Consider the following 25449-nt stretch of genomic DNA (forward strand, 5'->3'; position numbering starts at 1 on the left):
CAGTGTATGACTTTGTTACTTGGTGTCAGTGTATGTCTTTGTTACTTGGTGTAATTGTATGTCTTTGTTACTTGGTGTCAGTGTATGTCTGTGTTACTTGGTGTCAGTGTATGTCTTTGTTACTTGGTGTAAGTGTGTGTCTGTTTTACTGGGTATCAGTGTATGTCATTGTTACATGGTGTCAGTGTGAGAGTTTGTTACTTGGTGTCATTGTTTGTCTTTGCTCCTGGGTGTCACTGTATGTCCTTGTTACTGGGTGTCAGTGTATGTCTTTGTGACTTGGTGTAAGTGTGTGTCTGTGTTACTGGGTATCAGTGTCTGTCATTGTTACTTGGGGTAAGTGTGTGTCTGTCTTACTGGTTATCAGTGTATGTCTTTGTTACTTGGTGTCAGTGTATGCCTGTGTTACTTGGTGTAAGTGTGTGTCTTTGTTACTTGGTGTCATTGTATGTCTGTGTTACTTGGTGTAAGTGTATGTCTTTGTTACTTGGTGTCAGTGTATGTCTTCGTTACAAGGTGTAAGTGTGTTTCTGTGTTACTGGGTATCAGTGTATGTCTTTGTTCCTTGGTGTCTGTGTATGTCTTTGATACTTGTTGTAAGTGTGTTTCTGTGTGGCTGGGTATCAGTGTATGTCTTTGTTACTTGGTGTACGTGTGTGTCTGCGTTACTGGGTATCAGTGTATGTCTTTGTTACTTGGAGTCTGTATGTATTTGTATATTTGATGTAAGCGTGTGTCTTTGTTACTTGGTGTCAGTGTGTTTCTTTGTTACAGGGTGTCAGTGTGTTTCTTTGTTACTGGGTGTCAGTGTATGTCTGTGTTACTTGGTGTAAGCGTGTGTCTGTTTTACTTGGTGTAATTGTGAGTATGTGTTCCTGGGTATCAGTGTGTGACTTTGTTACTTCGTGTCAGTGTATGTCTTTGTTACTTGGTGTAATTGTATGTCTTTGTTACTTGGTGTCAGTGTATGTCTGTGTTACTTGGTGTCAGTGTATGTCTTTGTTACTTGGTGTAAGTGTGTGTCTGTGTTACTGTGTATCAGTGTATGTCATTGTTACATGGTGTCAGTGTGGGCCTTTGTTACTTGGTGTCATTGTTTGTCTTTGCTCCTGGGTGTCAGTGTATGTCCTTGTTACTGGGTGTCAGTGTATGTCTTTGTGACTTGGTGTAAGTGTGTGTCTGTGTTACTGGGTATCAGTGTCTGTCATTGTTACTTGGGGTAAGTGTGTGTCTGTCTTACTGGTTATCAGTGTATGTCTTTGTTACTTGGTGTCAGTGTATGCCTGTGTTACTTGGTGTAAGTGTGTGTCTTTGTTACTTGGTGTCAGTGTATGTCTGTGTTACTTGGTGTAAGTGTATGTCTTTGTTACTTGGTGTCAGTGTATGTCTTCGTTACAAGGTGTAAGTGTGTTTCTGTGTTACTGGGTATCAGTGTATGTCTTTGTTCCTTGGTGTCTGTGTATGTCTGTGATACTTGTTGTAAGTGTGTTTCTGTGTGGCTGGGTATCAGTGTATGTCTGTGTTACTTGGTGTAAGTGTGTGTCTTTTTTACTTGGTGTAATTGTATGTCTTTGTTACTTGGTGTCAGTGTATGTCTGTGTTACTTGGTGTAAGTGTATGTCTTTGTTACTTGGTGTAAGTGTGTGTCTGTGTTACTTGGTGTAAGTGTGTGTCTGTGTTCCTGGGTATCATTGTATGTCTTTGTTTCTTGGTGTCAGTGTATGTCTGTGTTACTTGGTGTAAGTGTGTGTCTGTGTTACTGGGTGTCAGTGTCTGTCTGTGTTACTTGGTGTAAGTGTGTGTCTTTGTTACTTGGTGTCCGTGTGTGTCTGTGTTACTGGGTGTCAGTGGATGTCTTTGTTACTTGGTGCCAGTGTATATCTGTGTTATTTGGTGTAAGTGTGTGTCTTTGTTACTTGGTGTAATTGTATGTCTTAGTTACTTGGTGTCAGTGTATGTCTGTGTTACTTGGTGTAAGCGTGTGTCTGTTTTACTTGGTGTAATTGTGAGTATGTGTTCCTGGGTATCAGTGTATGACTTTGTTACTTGGTGTCAGTGTATGTCTTTGTTACTTGGTGTAATTGTATGTCTTTGTTACTTGGTGTCAGTGTATGTCTGTGTTACTTGGTGTCAGTGTATGTCTTTGTTACTTGGTGTAAGTGTGTGTCTGTTTTACTGGGTATCAGTGTATGTCATTGTTACATGGTGTCAGTGTGAGAGTTTGTTACTTGGTGTCATTGTTTGTCTTTGCTCCTGGGTGTCACTGTATGTCCTTGTTACTGGGTGTCAGTGTATGTCTTTGTGACTTGGTGTAAGTGTGTGTCTGTGTTACTGGGTATCAGTGTCTGTCATTGTTACTTGGGGTAAGTGTGTGTCTGTCTTACTGGTTATCAGTGTATGTCTTTGTTACTTGGTGTCAGTGTATGCCTGTGTTACTTGGTGTAAGTGTGTGTCTTTGTTACTTGGTGTCATTGTATGTCTGTGTTACTTGGTGTAAGTGTATGTCTTTGTTACTTGGTGTCAGTGTATGTCTTCGTTACAAGGTGTAAGTGTGTTTCTGTGTTACTGGGTATCAGTGTATGTCTTTGTTCCTTGGTGTCTGTGTATGTCTGTGATACTTGTTGTAAGTGTGTTTCTGTGTGGCTGGGTATCAGTGTATGTCTTTGTTACTTGGTGTACGTGTGTGTCTGCGTTACTGGGTATCAGTGTATGTCTTTGTTACTTGGAGTCTGTATGTATTTGTATATTTGATGTAAGCGTGTGTCTTTGTTACTTGGTGTCAGTGTGTTTCTTTGTTACAGGGTGTCAGTGTGTTTCTTTGTTACTGGGTGTCAGTGTATGTCTGTGTTACTTGGTGTAAGCGTGTGTCTGTTTTACTTGGTGTAATTGTGAGTATGTGTTCCTGGGTATCAGTGTGTGACTTTGTTACTTCGTGTCAGTGTATGTCTTTGTTACTTGGTGTAATTGTATGTCTTTGTTACTTGGTGTCAGTGTATGTCTGTGTTACTTGGTGTCAGTGTATGTCTTTGTTACTTGGTGTAAGTGTGTGTCTGTGTTACTGTGTATCAGTGTATGTCATTGTTACATGGTGTCAGTGTGGGCCTTTGTTACTTGGTGTCATTGTTTGTCTTTGCTCCTGGGTGTCAGTGTATGTCCTTGTTACTGGGTGTCAGTGTATGTCTTTGTGACTTGGTGTAAGTGTGTGTCTGTGTTACTGGGTATCAGTGTCTGTCATTGTTACTTGGGGTAAGTGTGTGTCTGTCTTACTGGTTATCAGTGTATGTCTTTGTTACTTGGTGTCAGTGTATGCCTGTGTTACTTGGTGTAAGTGTGTGTCTTTGTTACTTGGTGTTAGTGTATGTCTGTGTTACTTGGTGTAAGTGTATGTCTTTGTTACTTGGTGTCAGTGTATGTCTTCGTTACAAGGTGTAAGTGTGTTTCTGTGTTACTGGGTATCAGTGTATGTCTTTGTTCCTTGGTGTCTGTGTATGTCTGTGATACTTGTTGTAAGTGTGTTTCTGTGTGGCTGGGTATCAGTGTATGTCTTTGTTACTTGGTGTACGTGTGTCTCTGCGTTACTGGGTATCAGTGTGTGTCTTTGTTACTTGGTGTCAGTGTGTTTCTTTGTTACAGTGTGTCAGTGTGTTTCTTTGTTACTGGGTGTCAGTGTATGTCTTTGTGACTTGGTGTTAGTATGTGTCTGTGTTACTGGGTATCAGTGCATGTCTTTGTTACTGGGTACCAGTGTCTGTCTTTGTTACTTGGTGTCATTGTGTGTCTGTGTTACTTTGTGTAAGTGTATGTCTTTGTTACTTGGTGTCAGTGCATATCTTTGTTACTTGGTGTAAGTGTACGTCTTTGTTACTTGGTGTAAGTGTACGTCTTTGTTACTTGGTGTAAATGCATGCCTTTGTTACTTGGTGTAAGTGTATGCCTTTGTTACTTGGTGTCAGTGTATGTATCTGTTACTTGGTGTAAGTGTATGTCTTTGTTACTTGGTGTCAGTGTATGTCTTTGTTACATGGTGTAAGTGTGTTTCTGTGTTACTGGGTATCAGTGTATGTCTTTGTTACTTTGTGTCTGTGTATGTCTGTGATACTTGTTGCAAGTGTGTATCTGTGTGGCTGGGTATCAGCGTATGTCTTTGTTACTTGGTGTAAGTGTGTTTCTATGTTACTGGGTATCAGTGTATGTCTGTGTTAATTGGTGTCAGTGTATGTCTTTGTTACTTGGTGTAAGTTTGTGTCTGTGTTACTGGGTATCACTGTATGTCTTTGTTACTTGGTGTCTGTGTGTGTCTTTGTTACTGGGTGTCAGTGTATGTCGTTGTTACTTGGTGTCAGTGTATGTCTGTGTTACTTGGTGTAAGTGTATGTCTCTGTTAGTTGGTGTAAGTGAGTGTCTGTGTTACTTGGTGTAAGTGTGTGTCTGTGTTCCTGGGTATCATTGTATGTCTTTGTTACTTGGTGTCAGTGTATGTCTGTGTTACTTGGTGTAAGTGTGTGTCTGTGTTACTGGGTGTCAGTGTGTGTCTGTGTTACTTGGTGTAAGTGTGTGTCTTTGTTACTTGGTGTCCGTGTGTGTCTGTGTTACTGGGTGTCAGTGCATGTCTTTGTTACTTGGTGCCAGTGTATATCTGTGTTATTTGGTGTAAGTGTGTGTCTTTGTTACTTGGTGTAATTGTATGTCTTAGTTACTTGGTGTCAGTGTATGTCTGTGTTACTTGGTGTAAGTGTGTGTCTGTTTTACTTGGTGTAATTGTCTGTATGTGTTCCTGGGTATCAGTGTATGTCTTTGTTACTTGGTGTCATTGTATGTCTGTGTTACTTGGTGTAAGTGTGTGTCTGTGTTAATGGGTGTCAGTGTATGTCTTTGTTACTGGGTGTCAGTGTATGTCTTTGTTATTTTGTGTAAGTGTGTGTCTGTGTTACTGGGTATCAGTGTCTGTCTTTGTTACTAGGTCTAAGTGTGAGTCTGTGTTACTGGGTATCAGTGTATGTCTTTGTTACTTGGTGTCAGTGTATGTCTGTGTTACTTGGTGTAAGTGTGTGTCTGTGTTACTGGGTATCAGTGTATGTCTTTGCGACTTGGTGTCAGTGTATGTCTTTGTTACTGGGTGTCAGTGTGTGTCTTTGTGACTTGGTGTCAGTGTATGTCTCTGTTTCTTGGTGTAAGTGTGTGTCTGTGTTACTGGGTATCAGTGTATGTCTTTGTGACTTGGTGTCAGTGTATGTCAAAATACTTGGTGTAAGTGTATGCTTTTGTTACTTGGTGTAATTGTCTGTCTTTGTTACTTGGTGTAAGTGTGTGTCTTTGTTACTTGGTGTCAGTGTATGTCTTTGTTACTTGGTGTCAGTGTATGTCTGTGTTACTTGGTGTAAGTGTGTGTCTTTTTTACTTGGTGTAAGTGTATGTCTTTGTTACTTGGTGTCAGTGTATGTCTGTGTTACTTGGTGTAAGTGTATGTCTTTGTTACTTGGTGTAAGTGTGTGTCTGTGTTACTTGGTGTAAGTGTGTGTCTGTGTTCCTGGGTATCATTGTATGTCTGTGTTACTGTCTATCAGTGTATGTCTTTGTTACTTGGTGTAAGTGTGTGTCTTTGTTACTTGGTGTCCGTGTGTGTCTGTGATACTGGGTGTCAGTGTATGTCTTTGTTACTGGGTGTCAGTGTATGTCTTTGTTACTTGGTGTAAGTGTGTGTCTGTGTTCCTGGGTATCAGTGTCTGCCTTTGTTACTTGGTGTCAGTGTATGTCTGTGTCACTTGGTGTAAGTGTGTATCTGTGTTACTGGGTATCAGTGCATGTCTTTGTGACTTTGTGTCAGTTTCTGTCTTTGTGACTTGGTGTCAGTGTATGTCTTTGTTACTGGATGTCAGTGCATGTCTTTGTGACTTGGTGTCAGTGTATGTCTTTGTTACTTGGTGTAAGTGTGTGTCTGTGTTACTGGTTATCAGTGTATGTCTTTGTGACTTGGTATCAGTGTATGTCTTTGTTACTGGGTGTCAGAGTATGTCTGTGTTACTTGGTGTAAGTGTGTGTCTTTGTTACTTGGTGTAAGTGTATGTCTTTGTTACTTGGTGTCAGTGCATGTCTTTGTTACTTGGTGTCAGTGTGTGTCTGTGTTACTGGGTATCAGTGTATGTCTTTGTGACTTGGTATCAGTGTATGTCTTTGTTACTGGGTGTCAGTGTGTGTCTGTGTTACTGGGTATCGGTGTATGTCTTTGTGACTTGGTAGCAGAGTATGTCTTTGTTACTGGGTGTCAGTGTGTTTCTGTGTTACTGGGTATCAGTGTATGTCTTTGTGACTTTGTATCAGTGTTTGTCATTGTTACTGGGTGTCAGTGTATGTCTGTGTTACTTGGTGTAAGTGTGTGTCTGTGTTACTGGGTATCAGTGTATGTCTTTGTGACTTGGTGTCAGTGTATGTCTTTGTTACTGGGTGTCAGTGTATGTCTTTGTGACTTGGTGTCAGTGTATGTCTTTGTTACTTGGTGTAAGTGTGTGTGTGTGTGTTACTGGGTATCAGTGTATGTCTTTGTTACTTGGTGTCAGTGTATGTCTTTGTTACATGGTGTAAGTGTGTTTCTGTGTTACTGGGTATCAGTGTATGTCTTTGTTACTTTGTGTCTGTGTATGTCTGTGATACTTGTTGCAAGTGTGTATCTGTGTGGCTGGGTATCAGCGTATGTCTTTGTTACTTGGTGTAAGTGTGTTTCTATGTTACTGGGTATCAGTGTATGTCTGTGTTAATTGGTGTCAGTGTATGTCTTTGTTACTTGGTGTAAGTTTGTGTCTGTGTTACTGGGTATCAGTGTATGTCTTTGTTACTTGGTGTCTGTGTGTGTCTTTGTTACTGGGTGTCAGTGTATCTCGTTGTTACTTGGTGTCAGTGTATGTCTGTGTTACTTGGTGTAAGTGTATGTCTTTGTTAGTTGGTGTAAGTGAGTGTCTGTGTTACTTGGTGTAAGTGTGTGTCTGTGTTCCTGGGTATCATTGTATGTCTTTGTTACTTGGTGTCAGTGTATGTCTGTGTTACTTGGTGTAAGTGTGTGTCTGTGTTACTGGGTGTCAGTGTGTGTCTGTGTTACTTGGTGTAAGTGTGTGTCTTTGTTACTTGGTGTCCGTGTGTGTCTGTGTTACTGGGTGTCAGTGCATGTCTTTGTTACTTGGTGCCAGTGTATATCTGTGTTATTTGGTGTAAGTGTGTGTCTTTGTTACTTGGTGTAATTGTATGTCTTAGTTACTTGGTGTCAGTGTATGTCTGTGTTACTTGGTGTAAGTGTGTGTCTGTTTTACTTGGTGTAATTGTCTGTATGTGTTCCTGGGTATCAGTGTATGTCTTTGTTACTTGGTGTCATTGTATGTCTGTGTTACTTGGTGTAAGTGTGTGTCTGTGTTAATGGGTGTCAGTGTATGTCTTTGTTACTGGGTGTCAGTGTATGTCTTTGTTATTTTGTGTAAGTGTGTGTCTGTGTTACTGGTTATCAGTGTCTGTCTTTGTTACTTGGTGTAAGTGTGAGTCTGTGTTACTGGGTATCAGTGTATGTCTTTGTTACTTGGTGTCAGTGTATGTCTGTGTTACTTGGTGTAAGTGTGTGTCTGTGTTACTGGGTATCAGTGTATGTCTTTGCGACTTGGTGTCAGTGTATGTCTTTGTTACTGGGTGTCAGTGTGTGTCTTTGTGACTTGGTGTCAGTGTATGTCTCTGTTTCTTGGTGTAAGTGTGTGTCTGTGTTACTGGGTATCAGTGTATGTCTTTGTGACTTGGTGTCAGTGTATGTCAAAATACTTGGTGTAAGTGTATGTTTTTGTTACTTGGTGTAATTGTCTGTCTTTGTTACTTGGTGTAAGTGTGTGTCTTTGTTACTTGGTGTCAGTGTATGTCTTTGTTACTTGGTGTCAGTGTATGTCTGTGTTACATGGTGTAAGTGTGTGTCTTTTTTACTTGGTGTAAGTGTATGTCTTTGTTACTTGGTGTCAGTGTATGTCTGTGTTACTTGGTGTAAGTGTATGTCTTTGTTACTTGGTGTAAGTGTGTGTCTGTGTTACTTGGTGTAAGTGTGTGTCTGTGTTCCTGGGTATCATTGTATGTCTGTGTTACTGTCTATCAGTGTATGTCTTTGTTACTTGGTGTAAGTGTGTGTCTTTGTTACTTGGTGTCCGTGTGTGTCTGTGATACTGGGTGTCAGTGTATGTCTTTGTTACTGGGTGTCAGTGTATGTCTTTGTTACTTGGTGTAAGTGTGTGTCTGTGTTCCTGGGTATCAGTGTCTGTCTTTGTTACTTGGTGTCAGTGTATGTCTGTGTCACTTGGTGTAAGTGTGTATCTGTGTTAATGGGTATCAGTGCATGTCTTTGTGACTTTGTGTCAGTTTCTGTCTTTGTGACCTGGTGTCAGTGTATGTCTTTGTTACTGGATGTCAGTGTATGTCTTTGTGACTTGGTGTCAGTGTATGTCTTTGTTACTTGGTGTAAGTGTGTGTCTGTGTTACTGGTTATCAGTGTATGTCTTTGTGACTTGGTATCAGTGTATGTCTTTGTTACTGGGTGTCAGAGTATGTCTGTGTTACTTGGTGTAAGTGTGTGTCTTTGTTACTTGGTGTAAGTGTATGTCTTTGTTACTTGGTGTCAGTGCATGTCTTTGTTACTTGGTGTCAGTGTGTGTCTGTGTTACTGGGTATCAGTGTATGTCTTTGTGACTTGGTATCAGTGTATGTCTTTGTTACTGGGTGTCAGTGTGTGTCTGTGTTACTGGGTATCGGTGTATGTCTTTGTGACTTGGTAGCAGAGTATGTCTTTGTTACTGGGTGTCAGTGTGTTTCTGTGTTACTGGGTATCAGTGTATGTCTTTGTGACTTTGTATCAGTGTTTGTCATTGTTACTGGGTGTCAGTGTGTGTCTGTGTTCCTGGGTATCAGTGTATGTCTTTGTGACTTGGTGTCAGTGTATGTCTGTGTTACTTGGTGTAAGTGTGTGTCTGTGTTACTGGGTATCAGTGTATGTCTTTGTGACTTGGTGTCAGTGTCTGTCTTTGTTACTTGGTGTCAGTGTATGTCTGTGTTACTTGGTGTAAGTGTGTGTCTGTGTTACTGGGTATCAGTGTATGTCTTTGTGACTTGGTGTCAGTGTATGTCTTTGTTACTGGGTGTCAGTGTATGTCTTTGTGACTTGGTGTCAGTGTATGTCTTTGTTACTTGGTGTAAGTGTGTGTGTGTGTTACTGGGTATCAGTGTATGTCTTTGTTACTTGGTGTCAGTGTATGTCAAAATACTTGGTCTAAGTGTATGTTTTTGTTACTTCGTGTCATTGTCTGTCTTTGTTACTTGGTGTAAGTGTATGTCTGTGTTACTTGGTGTCAGTGTATGTCTTTGTTACTGGGTGTCATTGTATGTCTGTGTTACTTGGTGTAAGTGTGTGTCTTTCTTACTTGGTGTAAGTGTATGTCTTTGTTACTTGGTGTCAGTGCATGTCTTTGTTACTTGGTGTCAGTGTGTGTCTGTGTTACTGGGTATCAGTGTATGTCTTTGTGACTTGGTATCAGTGTATGTCTTTGTTACTGGGTGTCAGTGTGTGTCTGTGTTACTGGGTATCGGTGTATGTCTTTGTGACTTGGTAGCAGAGTATGTCTTTGTTACTGGGTGTCAGTGTGTGTCTGTGTTCCTGGGTATCATTGTATGTCTTTGTTACCTGGTGTCAGTGTATGTCTGTGTTACCTGGTGTCAGTGTATGTCTGTGTTACTTGGTGTAAGTGTGTGTCTTTGTTACTTGGTGTCCGTGTGTGTCTGTGATACTGGGTGTCAGTGTATGTCTGTGTTACTTGGTGTAAGTGTGTGTCTTTGTTACTTGCTGTAAGTGTATGTCTTTGTTACTTGGTGTCAGTGCATGTCTTTGTTACTTGGTGTCAGTGTGTGTCTGTGTTACTGGGTATCAGTGTATGTCTTTGTGACTTGGTATCAGTGTATGTCTTTGTTACTGGGTGTCAGTGTGTGTCTGTGTTCCTGGGTATCATTGTATGTCTTTGTTACCTGGTGTCAGTGCATGTCTGTGTTACTTGGTGTAAGTGTGTGTCTTTGTTACTAGGTGTCCGTGTGTGTCTGTGATACTGGGTGTCAGTGTATGTCTTTGTTACTGGGTGTCAGTGTATGTCTTTGTTACTTGGTGTAAGTGTGTGTCTGTGTTACTGGGTATCAGTGTCTGCCTTTGTTACTTGGTGTCAGTGTATGTCTGTGTTACTTGGTGTAAGTGTGTGTCTGTGTTACTTTGTGTAATTGTATGTCTTTGTTACTTGGTGTCAGTGCATGTCTTTGTTACTTTGTGTCAGTGTGTGTCTGTGTTACTGGGTATCAGTGTATGTCTTTGTTACTTGGTGTCAATGTATGTCAAAATATTGGGTGTAAGTGTATGTCTTTGTTACTTGGTGTATTTGTCTGTCTTTGTTACTTGGTGTAAGTGTATCTCTTTGTGACTTGGTAGCAGTGTATGTCTTTGTTACTGGGTGTCAGTATGTTTCTGTGTTACTGTGTATCAGTGTATGTCTTTGTGACTTGGTGTCATTGTCTGTCTTTGTTACTTGGTGTAAGTGTATGTCTTTGTTACTTGGTGTCAGTGTATGTCTTTGTTACTGGGTGTCAGTGTATGTCTGTGTTACTTGGTGTAAGTGTGTGTCTTTGTTACTTGGTGTAAGTGTATGTCTTTGTTACTTGGTGTCAGTGCATGTCTTTGTTACTTGGTGTCAGTGTGTGTCTGTGTTACTGGGTATCAGTGTATGTCTTTGTGACTTGGTATCAGTGTATGTCTTTGTTACTGGGTGTCAGTGTGTGTCTGTGTTCCTGGGTATCATTGTATGTCTTTGTTACCTGGTGTCAGTGCATGTCTGTGTTACTTGGTGTAAGTGTGTGTCTTTGTTACTTGGTGTCAGTGTATGTCTTTGTTACTTGGTGTAAGTGTGTGTCTGTGTTACTGGGTATCAGTGTCTGCCTTTGTTACTTGGTGTCAGTGTATGTCTGTGTTACTTGGTGTAAATGTGTGTCTGTGTTACTGGGTATCAGAGTATGTCTATGTGACTTGGTGTCAGTGTCTGTCTTTGTGACTTGGTGTCAGTGTATGTCTTTGTTAATGGGTGTCAGTGTATGTCTTTGTGACTTGGTGTCAGTGTATGTCTTTGTTACTCTGTGTAAGTGTGTGTCTGTGTTACTGGGTATCAGTGTATGTCTTTGTTACTTGGTGTCAGTGTATGTCAAAATACTTGGTCTAAGTATATGTCTTTGTTACTTGGTGTCATTGTCTGTCTTTGTTACTTGGTGTAAGTGTATGTCTTTGTTACTTGGTGTCACTGTATGTCTTTGTTACGGGTGTCAGTGTATGTCTGTGTTACTTGGTGTAAGTGTGTGTCTTTGATACTTGGTGTAAGTGTATGTCTTTGTTACTTGGTGTCAGTGCATGTCTTTGTTACTTGGTGTCAGTGTGTGTCTGTGTTACTGGGTATCAGTGTATGTCTTTGTGACTTGGTATCAGTGTATGTCTTTGATACTGGGTGTCAGTGTGTGTCAGTGTGTGTCTTTGTTACTGGGTATCAGTGTATGTCTTTGTGACTTGGTAGCAGTGTATGTCTTTGTTACTGGGTGTCAGTATGTTTCTGTGTTACTGTGTATCAGTGTATGTCTTTGTGACTTGGTGTCAGTGAATGTCTTTGTTACTGGGTGTCAGTGTATGTCTTTGTGACTTGGTGTCAGTGTATGTCTGTGTTACTGGGGGTCAGTGTGTGTCTGTGTTACTGGGTATCAGTGTATGTCTTTGTTACTTGATGTCAGTGTATGTCTTTGTTACTTGGTGTAAGTGTATGTCTTTGTTACTTTGTGTAAGTGTGTCTCTGTGTTACTTGGTGTAAGTGTGTGTCTGTGTTCCTGGGTATCATTGTATGTCTTTGTTACTTGATGTCCGTGTGTGTCTGTGTTACTGGGTGTCAGTGTATGTCTTTGTTACTGGGTGTCAGTGGATGCCTTTGTTACTTGGTGTAAGTGTGTGTCAGTGTTACTGGGTGTCAGTGTGTGTCTTTGTGACTTGGTGTCAGTGTATGTCTCTGTTTCTTGGTGTAAGTGTGTGTCTCTGTTACTGGGTATCAGTGTATGTCTTTGTTACTTGGTGTCAGTGTATGCCTTTGTTACTTGGTGTAAGTGTATGTCTTTGTTACTTGGTGTCAGTGTATGTCTTTGTTACTTGGTGTCAGTGTATGTCTGTGTTACTTGGTGTAAGTGTGTGTCTTTTTGACTTGGTGTAAGTGTATGTCTTTATTACTTGGTGTCAATGTATGTCTGTGTTACTTGGTGTAAGTGTATGACTTTGTTACTTGGTGTAAGTGTGTGTCTGTGTTACTTGGTGTAAGTGTGTGTCTGTGTTCCTGGGAATCATTGTATGTCTTTGTTACCTGGTGTCAGTGTATGTCTGTGCTACTTGGTGTAAGTGTATGTCTTTGTTACTTGGTGTCCGTGTGTGTCTGTGATACTGGGTGTCAGTGTGTGTCTGTGCTACTGGTTATCAGTGTATGTCTTTGTGACTTGGTATCAGTGTATGTCTTTGTTACTGGGTGTCAGTGTGTGTCTGTGTTCCTGGGTATCATTGTATGTCTTTGTTACCTGGTGTCAGTGCATGTCTGTGTTACTTGGTGTAAGTGTGTGTCTTTGTTACTAGGTGTCCGTGTGTGTCTGTGATACTGGGTGTCAGTGTATGTCTTTGTTACTGGGTGTCAGTGTATGTCTTTGTTACTTGGTGTAAGTGTGTGTCTGTGTTACTGGGTATCAGTGTCTGCCTTTGTTACTTGGTGTCAGTGTATGTCTGTGTTACTTGGTGTAAGTGTGTGTCTGTGTTACTTTGTGTAATTGTATGTCTTTGTTACTTGGTGTCAGTGCATGTCTTTGTTACTTTGTGTCAGTGTGTGTCTGTGTTACTGGGTATCAGTGTATGTCTTTGTTACTTGGTGTCAATGTATGTCAAAATATTGGGTGTAAGTGTATGTCTTTGTTACTTGGTGTATTTGTCTGTCTTTGTTACTTGGTGTAAGTGTATCTCTTTGTGACTTGGTAGCAGTGTATGTCTTTGTTACTGGGTGTCAGTATGTTTCTGTGTTACTGTGTATCAGTGTATGTCTTTGTGACTTGGTGTCATTGTCTGTCTTTGTTACTTGGTGTAAGTGTATGTCTTTGTTACTTGGTGTCAGTGTATGTCTTTGTTACTGGGTGTCAGTGTATGTCTGTGTTACTTGGTGTAAGTGTGTGTCTTTGTTACTTGGTGTAAGTGTATGTCTTTGTTACTTGGTGTCAGTGCATGTCTTTGTTACTTGGTGTCAGTGTGTGTCTGTGTTACCGGGTATCAGTGTATGTCTTTGTGACTTGGTATCAGTGTATGTCTTTGTTACTGGGTGTCAGTGTGTGTCTGTGTTCCTGGGTATCATTGTATGTCTTTGTTACCTGGTGTCAGTGCATGTCTGTGTTACTTGGTGTAAGTGTGTGTCTTTGTTACTTGGTGTCCGTGTGTGTCTGTGATACTGGGTGTCAGTGTATGTCTTTGTTACTGGGTGTCAGTGTATGTCTTTGTTACTTGGTGTAAGTGTGTGTCTGTGTTACTGGGTATCAGTGTCTGCCTTTGTTACTTGGTGTCAGTGTATGTCTGTGTTACTTGGTGTAAATGTGTGTCTGTGTTACTGGGTATCAGAGTATGTCTATGTGACTTGGTGTCAGTGTCTGTCTTTGTGACTTGGTGTCAGTGTATGTCTTTGTTAATGGGTGTCAGTGTATGTCTTTGTGACTTGGTGTCAGTGTATGTCTTTGTTACTCTGTGGAAGTGTGTGTCTGTGTTACTGGGTATCAGTGTATGTCTTTGTTACTTGGTGTCAGTGTATGTCAAAATACTTGGTCTAAGTATATGTCTTTGTTACTTGGTGTCATTGTCTGTCTTTGTTACTTGGTGTAAGTGTATGTCTTTGTTACTTGGTGTCACTGTATGTCTTTGTTACGGGTGTCAGTGTATGTCTGTGTTACTTGGTGTAAGTGTGTGTCTTTGATACTTGGTATAAGTGTATGTCTTTGTTACTTGGTGTCAGTGCATGTCTTTGTTACTTGGTGTCAGTGTGTGTCTGTGTTACTGGGTATCAGTGTATGTCTTTGTGACTTGGTATCAGTGTATGTCTTTGATACTGGGTGTCAGTGTGTGTCAGTGTGTGTCTTTGTTACTGGGTATCAGTGTATGTCTTTGTGACTTGGTAGCAGTGTATGTCTTTGTTACTGGGTGTCAGTATGTTTCTGTGTTACTGTGTATCAGTGTATGTCTTTGTGACTTGGTGTCAGTGAATGTCTTTGTTACTGGGTGTCAGTGTATGTCTTTGTGACTTGGTGTCAGTGTATGTCTGTGTTACTGGGGGTCAGTGTGTGTCTGTGTTACTGGGTATCAGTGTATGTCTTTGTTACTTGATGTCAGTGTATGTCTTTGTTACTTGGTGTAAGTGTATGTCTTTGTTACTTTGTGTAAGTGTGTCTCTGTGTTACTTGGTGTAAGTGTGTGTCTGTGTTCCTGGGTATCATTGTATGTCTTTGTTACTTGGTGTAAGTGTGTGTCTGTGTTCCTGGGTATCATTGTATGTCTTTGTGACTTGGTGTCAGTGTATGTCTGTGTTACTGGGGGTCAGTGTGTGTCTGTGTTACTGGGTATCAGTGTATGTCTTTGTTACTTGATGTCAGTGTATGTCTTTGTTACTTGGTGTAAGTGTATGTCTTTGTTACTTTGTGTAAGTGTGTCTCTGTGTTACTTGGTGTAAGTGTGTGTCTGTGTTACTGGGTATCAGTGTATGTCTTTGTGACTTGGTGTCAGTGTCTGTCTTTGTTACTTGGTGTCAGTGTATGTCTGTGTTACTTGGTGTAAGTGTGTGTCTGTGTTACTGGGTATCAGTGTATGTCTTTGTGACTTGGTGTCAGTGTATGTCTTTGTTACTGGGTGTCAGTGTATGTCTTTGTGACTTGGTGTCAGTGTATGTCTTTGTTACTTGGTGTAAGTGTGTGTGTGTGTTACTGGGTATCAGTGTATGTCTTTGTTACTTGGTGTCAGTGTATGTCAAAATACTTGGTCTAAGTGTATGTTTTTGTTACTTCGTGTCATTGTCTGTCTTTGTTACTTGGTGTAAGTGTATGTCTGTGTTACTTGGTGTCAGTGTATGTCTTTGTTACTGGGTGTCATTGTATGTCTGTGTTACTTGGTGTAAGTGTGTGTCTTTCTTACTTGGTGTAAGTGTATGTCTTTGTTACTTGGTGTCAGTGCATGTCTTTGTTACTTGGTGTCAGTGTGTGTCTGTGTTACTGGGTATCAGTGTATGTCTTTGTGACTTGGTATCAGTGTATGTCTTTGTTACTGGGTGTCAGTGTGTGTCTGTGTTACTGGGTATCGGTGTATGTCTTTGTGACTTGGTAGCAGAGTATGTCTTTGTTACTGGGTGTCAGTGTGTGTCTGTGTTCCTGGGTATCATTGTATGTCTTTGTTACCTGGTGTCAGTGTATGTCTGTGTTACCTGGTGTCAGTGTATGTCTGTGTTACTTGGTGTAAGTGTGTGTCTTTGTTACTTGGTGTCCGTGTGTGTCTGTGATACTGGGTGTCAGTGTATGTCTGTGTTACTTGGTGTAAGTGTGTGTCTTTGTTACTTGCTGTAAGTGTATGTCTTTGTTACTTGGTGTCAGTGCATGTCTTTGTTACTTGGTGTCAGTGTGTGTCTGTGTTACTGGGTATCAGTGTATGTCTTTGTGACTTGGTATCAGTGTATGTCTTTGTTACTGGGTGTCAGTGTGTGTCTGTGTTCCTGGGTATCATTGTATGTCTTTGTTACCTGGTGTCAGTGCATGTCTGTGTTACTTGGTGTAAGTGTGTGTCTTTGTTACTAGGTGTCCGTGTGTGTCTGTGATACTGGGTGTCAGTGTATGTCTTTGTTACTGGGTGTCAGTGTATGTCTTTGTTACTTGGTGTAAGTGTGTGTCTGTGTTACTGGGTATCAGTGTCTGCCTTTGTTACTTGGTGTCAGTGTATGTCTGTGTTACTTGGTGTAAGTGTGTGTCTGTGTTACTTTGTGTAATTGTATGTCTTTGTTACTTGGTGTCAGTGCATGTCTTTGTTACTTTGTGTCAGTGTGTGTCTGTGTTACTGGGTATCAGTGTATGTCTTTGTTACTTGGTGTCAATGTATGTCAAAATATTGGGTGTAAGTGTATGTCTTTGTTACTTGGTGTATTTGTCTGTCTTTGTTACTTGGTGTAAGTGTATCTCTTTGTGACTTGGTAGCAGTGTATGTCTTTGTTACTGGGTGTCAGTATGTTTCTGTGTTACTGTGTATCAGTGTATGTCTTTGTGACTTGGTGTCATTGTCTGTCTTTGTTACTTGGTGTAAGTGTATGTCTTTGTTACTTGGTGTCAGTGTATGTCTTTGTTACTGGGTGTCAGTGTATGTCTGTGTTACTTGGTGTAAGTGTGTGTCTTTGTTACTTGGTGTAAGTGTATGTCTTTGTTACTTGGTGTCAGTGCATGTCTTTGTTACTTGGTGTCAGTGTGTGTCTGTGTTACTGGGTATCAGTGTATGTCTTTGTGACTTGGTATCAGTGTATGTCTTTGTTACTGGGTGTCAGTGTGTGTCTGTGTTCCTGGGTATCATTGTATGTCTTTGTTACCTGGTGTCAGTGCATGTCTGTGTTACTTGGTGTAAGTGTGTGTCTTTGTTACTTGGTGTCAGTGTATGTCTTTGTTACTTGGTGTAAGTGTGTGTCTGTGTTACTGGGTATCAGTGTCTGCCTTTGTTACTTGGTGTCAGTGTATGTCTGTGTTACTTGGTGTAAATGTGTGTCTGTGTTACTGGGTATCAGAGTATGTCTATGTGACTTGGTGTCAGTGTCTGTCTTTGTGACTTGGTGTCAGTGTATGTCTTTGTTAATGGGTGTCAGTGTATGTCTTTGTGACTTGGTGTCAGTGTATGTCTTTGTTACTCTGTGTAAGTGTGTGTCTGTGTTACTGGGTATCAGTGTATGTCTTTGTTACTTGGTGTCAGTGTATGTCAAAATACTTGGTCTAAGTATATGTCTTTGTTACTTGGTGTCATTGTCTGTCTTTGTTACTTGGTGTAAGTGTATGTCTTTGTTACTTGGTGTCACTGTATGTCTTTGTTACGGGTGTCAGTGTATGTCTGTGTTACTTGGTGTAAGTGTGTGTCTTTGATACTTGGTGTAAGTGTATGTCTTTGTTACTTGGTGTCAGTGCATGTCTTTGTTACTTGGTGTCAGTGTGTGTCTGTGTTACTGGGTATCAGTGTATGTCTTTGTGACTTGGTATCAGTGTATGTCTTTGATACTGGGTGTCAGTGTGTGTCAGTGTGTGTCTTTGTTACTGGGTATCAGTGTATGTCTTTGTGACTTGGTAGCAGTGTATGTCTTTGTTACTGGGTGTCAGTATGTTTCTGTGTTACTGTGTATCAGTGTATGTCTTTGTGACTTGGTGTCAGTGAATGTCTTTGTTACTGGGTGTCAGTGTATGTCTTTGTGACTTGGTGTCAGTGTATGTCTGTGTTACTGGGGGTCAGTGTGTGTCTGTGTTACTGGGTATCAGTGTATGTCTTTGTTACTTGATGTCAGTGTATGTCTTTGTTACTTGGTGTAAGTGTATGTCTTTGTTACTTTGTGTAAGTGTGTCTCTGTGTTACTTGGTGTAAGTGTGTGTCTGTGTTCCTGGGTATCATTGTATGTCTTTGTTACTTGATGTCCGTGTGTGTCTGTGTTACTGGGTGTCAGTGTATGTCTTTGTTACTGGGTGTCAGTGGATGCCTTTGTTACTTGGTGTAAGTGTGTGTCAGTGTTACTGGGTGTCAGTGTGTGTCTTTGTGACTTGGTGTCAGTGTATGTCTCTGTTTCTTGGTGTAAGTGTGTGTCTCTGTTACTGGGTATCAGTGTATGTCTTTGTTACTTGGTGTCAGTGTATGCCTTTGTTACTTGGTGTAAGTGTATGTCTTTGTTACTTGGTGTCAGTGTATGTCTTTGTTACTTGGTGTCAGTGTATGTCTGTGTTACTTGGTGTAAGTGTGTGTCTTTTTGACTTGGTGTAAGTGTATGTCTTTATTACTTGGTGTCAATGTATGTCTGTGTTACTTGGTGTAAGTGTATGACTTTGTTACTTGGTGTAAGTGTGTGTCTGTGTTACTTGGTGTAAGTGTGTGTCTGTGTTCCTGGGAATCATTGTATGTCTTTGTTACCTGGTGTCAGTGTATGTCTGTGCTACTTGGTGTAAGTGTATGTCTTTGTTACTTGGTGTCCGTGTGTGTCTGTGATACTGGGTGTCAGTGTGTGTCTGTGCTACTGGTTATCAGTGTATGTCTTTGTGACTTGGTATCAGTGTATGTCTTTGTTACTGGGTGTCAGTGTGTGTCTGTGTTCCTGGGTATCATTGTATGTCTTTGTTACCTGGTGTCAGTGCATGTCTGTGTTACTTGGTGTAAGTGTGTGTCTTTGTTACTAGGTGTCCGTGTGTGTCTGTGATACTGGGTGTCAGTGTATGTCTTTGTTACTGGGTGTCAGTGTATGTCTTTGTTACTTGGTGTAAGTGTGTGTCTGTGTTACTGGGTATCAGTGTCTGCCTTTGTTACTTGGTGTCAGTGTATGTCTGTGTTACTTGGTGTAAGTGTGTGTCTGTGTTACTTTGTGTAATTGTATGTCTTTGTTACTTGGTGTCAGTGCATGTCTTTGTTACTTTGTGTCAGTGTGTGTCTGTGTTACTGGGTATCAGTGTATGTCTTTGTTACTTGGTGTCAATGTATGTCAAAATATTGGGTGTAAGTGTATGTCTTTGTTACTTGGTGTATTTGTCTGTCTTTGTTACTTGGTGTAAGTGTATCTCTTTGTGACTTGGTAGCAGTGTATGTCTTTGTTACTGGGTGTCAGTATGTTTCTGTGTTACTGTGTATCAGTGTATGTCTTTGTGACTTGGTGTCATTGTCTGTCTTTGTTACTTGGTGTAAGTGTATGTCTTTGTTACTTGGTGTCAGTGTATGTCTTTGTTACTGGGTGTCAGTGTATGTCTGTGTTACTTGGTGTAAGTGTGTGTCTTTGTTACTTGGTGTAAGTGTATGTCTTTGTTACTTGGTGTCAGTGCATGTCTTTGTTACTTGGTGTCAGTGTGTGTCTGTGTTACCGGGTATCAGTGTATGTCTTTGTGACTTGGTATCAGTGTATGTCTTTGTTACTGGGTGTCAGTGTGTGTCTGTGTTCCTGGGTATCATTGTATGTCTTTGTTACCTGGTGTCAGTGCATGTCTGTGTTACTTGGTGTAAGTGTGTGTCTTTGTTACTTGGTGTCCGTGTGTGTCTGTGATACTGGGTGTCAGTGTATGTCTTTGTTACTGGGTGTCAGTGTATGTCTTTGTTACTTGGTGTAAGTGTGTGTCTGTGTTACTGGGTATCAGTGTCTGCCTTTGTTACTTGGTGTCAGTGTATGTCTGTGTTACTTGGTGTAAATGTGTGTCTGTGTTACTGGGTATCAGAGTATGTCTATGTGACTTGGTGTCAGTGTCTGTCTTTGTGACTTGGTGTCAGTGTATGTCTTTGTTAATGGGTGTCAGTGTATGTCTTTGTGACTTGGTGTCAGTGTATGTCTTTGTTACTCTGTGGAAGTGTGTGTCTGTGTTACTGGGTATCAGTGTATGTCTTTGTTACTTGGTGTCAGTGTATGTCAAAATACTTGGTCTAAGTATATGTCTTTGTTACTTGGTGTCATTGTCTGTCTTTGTTACTTGGTGTAAGTGTATGTCTTTGTTACTTGGTGTCACTGTATGTCTTTGTTACGGGTGTCAGTGTATGTCTGTGTTACTTGGTGTAAGTGTGTGTCTTTGATACTTGGTATAAGTGTATGTCTTTGTTACTTGGTGTCAGTGCATGTCTTTGTTACTTGGTGTCAGTGTGTGTCTGTGTTACTGGGTATCAGTGTATGTCTTTGTGACTTGGTATCAGTGTATGTCTTTGATACTGGGTGTCAGTGTGTGTCAGTGTGTGTCTTTGTTACTGGGTATCAGTGTATGTCTTTGTGACTTGGTAGCAGTGTATGTCTTTGTTACTGGGTGTCAGTATGTTTCTGTGTTACTGTGTATCAGTGTATGTCTTTGTGACTTGGTGTCAGTGAATGTCTTTGTTACTGGGTGTCAGTGTATGTCTTTGTGACTTGGTGTCAGTGTATGTCTGTGTTACTGGGGGTCAGTGTGTGTCTGTGTTACTGGGTATCAGTGTATGTCTTTGTTACTTGATGTCAGTGTATGTCTTTGTTACTTGGTGTAAGTGTATGTCTTTGTTACTTTGTGTAAGTGTGTCTCTGTGTTACTTGGTGTAAGTGTGTGTCTGTGTTCCTGGGTATCATTGTATGTCTTTGTTACTTGATGTCCGTGTGTGTCTGTGTTACTGGGTGTCAGTGTATGTCTTTGTTACTGGGTGTCAGTGGATGCCTTTGTTACTTGGTGTAAGTGTGTGTCAGTGTTACTGGGTGTCAGTGTGTGTCTTTGTGACTTGGTGTCAGTGTATGTCTCTGTTTCTTGGTGTAAGTGTGTGTCTCTGTTACTGGGTATCAGTGTATGTCTTTGTTACTTGGTGTCAGTGTATGCCTTTGTTACTTGGTGTAAGTGTATGTCTTTGTTACTTGGTGTCAGTGTATGTCTTTGTTACTTGGTGTCAGTGTATGTCTGTGTTACTTGGTGTAAGTGTGTGTCTTTTTGACTTGGTGTAAGTGTATGTCTTTATTACTTGGTGTCAATGTATGTCTGTGTTACTTGGTGTAAGTGTATGACTTTGTTACTTGGTGTAAGTGTGTGTCTGTGTTACTTGGTGTAAGTGTGTGTCTGTGTTCCTGGGAATCATTGTATGTCTTTGTTACCTGGTGTCAGTGTATGTCTGTGCTACTTGGTGTAAGTGTATGTCTTTGTTACTTGGTGTCCGTGTGTGTCTGTGATACTGGGTGTCAGTGTGTGTCTGTGTTACTGGTTATCAGTGTATGTCTTTGTGACTTGGTATCATTGTATGTCTTTGTTACTGGGTGTCAGTGTGTGCCTGTGTTACTGGGTATCAGTGTATGTCTTTGTGACTTGGTAGCAGTGCATGTCTTTGTTACTGGGTGTCAGTGTGTTTTTGTGTTACTGGGTATCAGTGTATGTCTTTGTGACTTGGTGTCAGTGTGTGTCTTTGTTACTTGGTGTCAGTGTATGTCTGTGTTACTTGGTGTAAGTGTGTGTCTGTGTATCAGTGTATTTCTTTGTGACTTGGTGTCAGTGTATGTCTGTGTTACTGGGGGTCAGTGTGTGTCTGTGTTACTGGGTATCAGTGTATGTCATTGTTACCTGGTGTAAGTGTATGTCTTTGTTACTTGGTGTAAGTGTGTGTCTGTGTTACTTGGTGTAAGTGTGTGTCTGTGTTCCTGGGTATCATTGTATGTCTTTGTTAAATGGTGTCAGTGTATGTCTGTGTTACTTGGTGTAAGTGTGTGTCTTTGTTACTTGATGTCCGTGTGTGTCTGTGTTACTGGGTGTCAGTGTATGTCTTTGTTACTTGGTGTCAGTGGATGCCTTTGTTACTTGGTGTAAGTGTGTGTCTGTGTTACTGGGTATCAGTGTCTGTCTTTGTTACTTGGTGTAAGTGGGTGTCTGTCTTACTGGGTATCAGTGCATGTCTTTGTTACTTGGTGTCAGTGTATGTCTGTGTTACTTGGTGCAAGACTGTGTCTGTGTTATTGGGTGTCAGAGTATGTCTTTGTGACTTGGTGTCAGTGTATGACTTTGTTACAGGGTGTAAGTGGGTGTCTGTGTTACTGGGTATCAGTGTATGTCTTTGTTACTTGGTGTCAGTATATGTCTGTGTTACTTGGTGCAAGACAGTGTCTGTGTTATTGGGAATCAGAGTATGTCTTTGTGACTTGGTGTCAGTGTATGACTTTGTTACAGGGTGTCAGTGTGTGTCTGTGTTACTGGGTATCAGTGTATGTCTTTGTTACTTGGTGTCAATGTATGTCAAAATATTGGGTGTAAGTGTATGTCTTTGTTACTTGGTGTATTTGTCTGTCTTTGTTACTTGGTGTAAGTGTATGTCTTTGTTACTTGGTGTCAGTGTATGTCTTTGTTACTTGGTGTCAGTGTATGTCTGTGCTACTTGGTGTAAGTGTGTGTCTTTGTTACTTTGTGTAATTGTATGTCTTTGTTACTTGGAGTCAGTGCATGTCTTTGTTACTTTGTGTCAGTGTGTGTCTGTGTTACTGGGTATCAGTGTATGTCTTTGTTACTTGGTGTCAATGTATGTCAAAATATTGGGTGTAAGTGTATGTCTTTGTTACTTGGTGTAAGTGTATGTCTTTGTGACTTGGTAGCAGTGTATGTCTTTGTTACTGGGTGTCAGTATGTTTCTGTGTTACTGTGTATCAGTGTATGTCTTTGTGACTTGGTGTCATTGTCTGTCTTTGTTACTTGGTGTAAGTGTATGTCTTTGTTACTTGGTGTCAGTGTATGTCTTTGTTACTGGGTGTCAGTGTATGTCTGTGTTACTTGGTGTAAATGTGTGTCTTTGTTACTTGGTGTAAGTGTATGTCTTTGTTACTTGGTGTCAGTGCATGTCTTTGTTACTTGGTGTCAGTGTGTGTCTGTGTTACTGGGTATCAGTGTATGTCTTTGTGACTTGGTATCAGTGTATGTCTTTGTTACTGGGTGTCAGTGTGTGTCTGTGTTCCTGGGTATCATTGTATGTCTTTGTTACCTGGTGTCAGTGCATGTCTGTGTTACTTGGTGTAAGTGTGTGTCTTTGTTACTTGGTGTCCGTGTGTGTCTGTGATACTGGGTGTCAGTGTATGTCTTTGTTACTGGGTGTCAGTGTATGTCTTTGTTACTTGGTGTAAGTGTGTGTCTGTGTTACTGGGTATCAGTGTCTGCCTTTGTTACTTGGTGTCAGTGTATGTCTGTGTTACTTGGTGTAAGTGTGTGTCTGTGTTACTGGGTATCAGAGTATGTCTTTGTGACTTGGTGTCAGTGTCTGTCTTTGTGACTTGGTGTCAGTGTATGTCTTTGTTAATGGGTGTCAGTGTATGTCTTTGTGACTTGGTGTCAGTGTATGTCTTTGTTACTTGGTGTAAGTGTGTGTCTGTGTTACTGGGTATCAGTGTATGTCTTTGTTACTTGGTGTCAGTGTATGTCAAAATACTTGGTCTAAGTATATGTCTTTGTTACTTGGTGTCATTGTCTGTCTTTGTTACTTGGTGTAAGTGTATGTCTTTGTTACTTGGTGTCACTGTATGTCTTTGTTACGGGTGTCAGTGTATGTCTGTGTTACTTGGTGTAAGTGGATTCCTTTGTTACTTGGTGTAAGTGTGTGTCTGTGTTACTGGGTGTCAGTGTGTGTCTTTGTGACTTGGTGTCAGTGTATGTCTCTGTTTCTTGGTGCAAGTGTGTGTCTGTGTTACTGGGTATCAGTGTATGTCTTTGTTACTTGGTGTCAGTGTATGTCTGTGTTACTTGGTGTAAGTGTATGTCTTTGTTACTTGGTGTAATTGTCTGTCTTTGTTACTTGGAGTAAGTGTATGTCTTTGTTACTTGGTGTCAGTGTATGTCTGTGTTACTTGGTGTAAGTGTGTGTCTTTTTTACTTGGTCTAATTGTATGTCTTTGTTACTTGGTGTCAGTGTATGTCTGTGTTACTTGGTGTAAGTGTATGTCTTTGTTACTTGGTGGAAGTGTGTGTCTGTGTTACTTGGTGTAAGTGTGTGTCTGTGTTCCTGGGTATCATTGTATGTCTTTGTTTCTTGGTGTCAGTGTATGTCTGTGTTACTTGGTGTAAGTGTGTGTCTGTGTTACTGGGTGTCAGTGTCTGTCTGTGTTACTTGGTGTAAGTGTGTGTCTTTGTTACTTGGTGTCCGTGTGTGTCTGTGTTACTGGGTGTCAGTGGATGTCTTTGTTACTTGGTGCCAGTGTATATCTGTGTTATTTGGTGTAAGTGTGTGTCTTTGTTACTTGGTGTAATTGTATGTCTTAGTTACTTGGTGTCAGTGTATGTCTGTGTTACTTGGTGTAAGCGTGTGTCTGTTTTACTTGGTGTAATTGTGAGTATGTGTTCCTGGGTATCAGTGTATGACTTTGTTACTTGGTGTCAGTGTATGTCTTTGTTACTTGGTGTAATTGTATGTCTTTGTTACTTGGTGTCAGTGTATGTCTGTGTTACTTGGTGTCAGTGTATGTCTTTGTTACTTGGTGTAAGTGTGTGTCTGTTTTACTGGGTATCAGTGTATGTCATTGTTACATGGTGTCAGTGTGGGAGTTTGTTACTTGGTGTCATTGTTTGTCTTTGCTCCTGGGTGTCACTGTATGTCCTTGTTACTGGGTGTCAGTGTATGTCTTTGTGACTTGGTGTAAGTGTGTGTCTGTGTTACTGGGTATCAGTGTCTGTCATTGTTACTTGGGGTAAGTGTGTGTCTGTCTTACTGGTTATCAGTGTATGTCTTTGTTACTTGGTGTCAGTGTATGCCTGTGTTACTTGGTGTAAGTGTGTGTCTTTGTTACTTGGTGTCACTGTATGTCTTTGTTACGGGTGTCAGTGTATGTCTGTGTTACTTGGTGTAAGTGGATTCCTTTGTTACTTGGTGTAAGTGTGTGTCTGTGTTACTGGGTGTCAGTGTGTGTCTTTGTGACTTGGTGTCAGTGTATGTCTCTGTTTCTTGGTGCAAGTGTGTGTCTGTGTTACTGGGTATCAGTGTATGTCTTTGTTACTTGGTGTCAGTGTATGTCTGTGTTACTTGGTGTAAGTGTATGTCTTTGTTACTTGGTGTAATTGTCTGTCTTTGTTACTTGGAGTAAGTGTATGTCTTTGTTACTTGGTGTCAGTGTATGTCTGTGTTACTTGGTGTAAGTGTGTGTCTTTTTTACTTGGTCTAATTGTATGTCTTTGTTACTTGGTGTCAGTGTATGTCTGTGTTACTTGGTGTAAGTGTATGTCTTTGTTACTTGGTGTAAGTGTGTGTCTGTGTTACTTGGTGTAAGTGTGTGTCTGTGTTCCTGGGTATCATTGTATGTCTTTGTTTCTTGGTGTCAGTGTATGTCTGTGTTACTTGGTGTAAGTGTGTGTCTGTGTTACTGGGTGTCAGTGTCTGTCTGTGTTACTTGGTGTAAGTGTGTGTCTTTGTTACTTGGTGTCCGTGTGTGTCTGTGTTACTGGGTGTCAGTGGATGTCTTTGTTACTTGGTGCCAGTGTATATCTGTGTTATTTGGTGTAAGTGTGTGTCTTTGTTACTTGGTGTAATTGTATGTCTTAGTTACTTGGTGTCAGTGTATGTCTGTGTTACTTGGTGTAAGCGTGTGTCTGTTTTACTTGGTGTAATTGTGAGTATGTGTTCCTGGGTATCAGTGTATGACTTTGTTACTTGGTGTCAGTGTATGT

Source organism: Heterodontus francisci, unplaced genomic scaffold, assembly GCF_036365525.1.
Source record: "Heterodontus francisci isolate sHetFra1 unplaced genomic scaffold, sHetFra1.hap1 HAP1_SCAFFOLD_54, whole genome shotgun sequence".
NCBI lineage: Eukaryota > Metazoa > Chordata > Chondrichthyes > Heterodontiformes > Heterodontidae > Heterodontus > Heterodontus francisci.